Raw genomic sequence first — 4050 nt, 5'->3', positions numbered from 1 at the left:
CTGGACTGGATCTTTTGTATAACTTGTTTGAAAGCATTACCGCTATTTTGGCTTCCCTGCAATAGATTCCTGGGCCTACTGCCACCTCCAGGTGCATGGCTGGGACCTCTCCTGGGGTCAGGGCCTTTTGCTGATGCCACTGCTACCATGGCAGGGGTTGGGGCAATTCCGGGTGCAGGTCTGAAATGGCCACTGAGGGCAGAGCATGCAACCACTCGTTTGGTCGGGGCTCAAGCTCACAGCTCTGTCAGGAGGAAGGAATGACGTGGCCGCTGTTTTGGCTCACATGGCAAAATTGGTCTGGCCCAATGACAGCCCACTCACACTAAGCCCAGATACAGTAATGAATTATGGCCCACATGTGGGCCAGATCTGGTAGCTGCTAACTTATGGCCCATGATATTGCCATATCTCAACTGTATGACCATAGCTGACCCTATTCTGGCCAGCTGGACCAGACAAGTTTCAGCACTGGTTCCAGATGTCAGCTTCAATTAAACCTTTGACTGCCAAAAACCAAAATAGAGTGCTGAAACTTTTCCAACACAGGGCCAGAATAGAGCCAGCTATGGTCATGCAGTTGGCTGAGATATGGCTATGTCATGGCCATAAGTGGGTACCACATCTGGCCCACATTTGGAACATAATTTGTTGCTATATTTGGGCCGTGTATGGGCAAGACCAGTTTTCTCTAAAATTATAGTAGTTCTGAATCAAACCAATAAACAATGAACATCACAGTCATGATGTCTTTGTACAGTGAAATGACTTGTGACTTGTGGTGAGTGACTTACTGTATTGTACAGTAATCAAGAATATGTAATCTTTATGAAATGATGATGCAAATATTCTTCAGAAGCTTCAAAGGTGCAGCTTGCTGACACATGTTTGTCTAACTTCACTTATTTGTTTGCCCATCTGACCTATTTTTAGGATGGTTCTGAGATAAGAACAGTTATTTTGGCAGTTGTAGAATACAATGTTATCATAAATGATAAAAATGACTACTTTAAGTCAACACTCCCTCTTATATTTCCTCTCTTTCCTATCAACTCCAAACTAAAATTGGAGTTTGAGATGCACTTTTTCCTGTGAGCCAAAGGCAAAGTCATGAAGTTGAATAATAAAGACCCCATATTCATCTAATGCAGATATGTAAAAAGAAAAACTGACATGCAGTGAGACCTGAGGGTGGGGGTAAATGAGAGAGAGAAAGATAGACAAAGATAAATAGATGACTAAATCCTTATGATGTCAAGACTATACACAGTCAGAGTACAAAAAGTCTTTAAGAGAAGAGAGGAAATAATCTCTCTACAGTTGCGATTTTTCTATTTTTTCTATTCCTCATATAATGCAGGGTTTGAGTTCATTATCTCACTCCAGCTCTGTACTGTGCTGTGAGTAATTCATGGTTTCAAGGGTTCGAATCAGACAGTGCAGTTACTTTCCAACATTTTGACTTGGGCAATTATATGGGGCCATCTGGGGCTTTCAAAATTAATAAGTAACCTTATTAACTCTCTCAGTCAAAGTTGCCTTGTTTCTAATCTATTTTGCTATCACTTCCTCTACTCTGACTCACTGTAAAGGGCCCCATACACTGGGCAGTAACTGATGTTAAAAAGGTCCGTTGCATGCCACAGTGTGTGAGATGGTTCCAATGAAAAACGGTTGCAATGTCTGTCTCTGTTTTTAGGCATGTCAGTGCAATTATTGCCTTGTGAATTGTAGACCATGTAAATAGAAAGGAATGCAAGCAGAAAGGTCATCATGACGTGCACCACTTTTGTGTTCTAAAAATGTAGCAACAAACAAAATACAAACATACATTTTGTTTTTTAACCTTTTTTCAAAATCGGATTACTTTGCAATACTATAGATTTATACTTGCCAATGTACTATCTATGTTTATATGTCTATGCTGATTAAAAGGCTCAAACCATCAGAAGTTTGACAGCCAAGATTTCAACTACATTTGCCCAGAAGTGATGTTACCACCAGTCTATCTATCTAAACTCTGTCTACATCCATCTCATCTATCACAAAAGAAGTGTAAAAAAGAATAAAATAGCCCAACCCATTGTATAAAAACACAGAAATATATACAATTAGTAGAAGTTTCCACTACTGGACTTGGGAAGTGGGGAGAGTGATTGCCCCCCCTGGTGCCCCCCATGTTCCCCATTGCCCCCTAGGGTGCCCTTCCAGTGGAAACAACAAGTTAAAGTGCCCTCTGTGGTACCCTTCTAGTGGAGAAAATGCAATGAAGTGCCATCTATGGGGTGCCCTTCCAGTGGACACACCAAAGTTTAAGAAATTAAATTAAGAAATGCATCGCATTTTTCTGAGAGCTGTTGTCCTTTTAATTTTTTTGCCCATGCGCCCCACCACTGGAAGTTTCAGTATGTTAGTCTTTAGTTACTTTAATACATTTCAATTTAATGGTTAACATTAATTTATGTGCCTTGTAAAATGGTTCCCAGGATATTATTGCTTTAGACCATTATGTGGTTAGTGGATCATAAACGAAGGGTTTGAATTTCTCATTAAGCCAAGGTTCCAAAGGTTTGCAACATAATAACAGGGAAGTGGTTCTGTTCATTTGAGCTGCCATCACTGGTTTGGGGGTGGGTGGGTGAGCCACTCAAACCACTGGCCTCCTGCACAGTACACACGGTCATTAACAGTCAAAATGTGTGGTGGAGATGGCCGTTTGTTGCAGTTTACATCCCTTTTTGTTTTCACTCTCTACATGTGGGGATTTTCAATTAAGAGCTTAAAATCAAATATGCAATATTATCTACTGTCCCCTCGGATTCTAGCAGAGAGCTTGGACAGGACAGGGGAACAAATATTAAAACAAAACCTACTGAAATGGAAATGAAGGTAGTCACTTTAATATGGTTTACATAAGTCAGTGAGGCCAAACCTCTATGCACGACTAAAGTTAATCTTTTATTACCTGGACAGTGATGTGTGTGTGTGCACAGCTTGCTTTCCAAAGTTTTAAGCCTGTCCCATCAGCCACTGCAGATAAAGAGTTAATACATTAAAACAAACAACATGTTTTGTCATGATGATTAGTATTCATTTTGGTAGAAACATTTAATATTTTGTTACTTTTACAATAGATTTTGGCATGAACATGGGGACTGTCCTGTAAACCGTACTACAATAAAAATGAGATACATACATCTTGCAGCATAAACATAAAACACAACAGAAATGTTACAGTATGAAAATGTTCAGAAATACAGAAATGTTACAATAGACCATTTTCACAGCAGACATTTTGACATGAACTAGTAAACACAGTATTCCCAATGATTCCAGTTTCTGTTCTAAACAGTCAGGGTGCTGCTATTGTGCATGTTGGCCCACCAGAAAGAGACAACCTTAATTAATGTCATTGGTAACACCTGTGTTCATTTATTTAGGAGATTTATTTATTTCAGGTCAAAAAGGCTGATAAGAAAAAGAGCTGTACCTTTTACTGGGTGGAAGTGAGTTTAAAGGCCACACAGGTGGTTTCAATAACTGGCTGATTAGACCTCCGCTGAGGTTTAACAAAGGAAGAGCCATGCTTGGAGTTTTGTGATGTCACAAAACCTGTTTGATCAATAAGAATGATAATAGGGTAAGTTGTCCCATCCTAATAAGTGCAATAAGGAACAGGAACATGAGGCCGATGTCAATCAAGCCTAGTCTGCACACAGTCCCAAGACGAGTTCTAATCAGGTTATATCATTGAAAATAACTGTATGGTGTTGACTTATGGGTGATAATGGATCCTCAAAGTTGCCTACTGAGCAATGACAAACCGTCTGTCAAAGAAGAAAACAACTAGCCTTAGAAATATGTAGATATGGAAATTGAAAATTGCAGAAATGAAACACGAAAGTGGGATTTCAGCCAGACGAGTTTGATATAATATTGCAGGTGTAGAACAGCCAAATTACGGAGCAATAAAATTCCATATTTGTACCTCCAAGTGGCATATTTTCATATATTTGAGGTACTGTAAAAGCAGGTACAAATATGGAATTT

The sequence above is a fragment of the Morone saxatilis genome, unplaced genomic scaffold (genome assembly GCF_004916995.1).
Source record: "Morone saxatilis isolate NCDOM2014 unplaced genomic scaffold, NCSU_SB_2.0 Contig11, whole genome shotgun sequence".
Lineage (NCBI taxonomy): Eukaryota > Metazoa > Chordata > Actinopteri > Moronidae > Morone > Morone saxatilis.
This window is presented reverse-complemented; position numbering follows the sequence as displayed.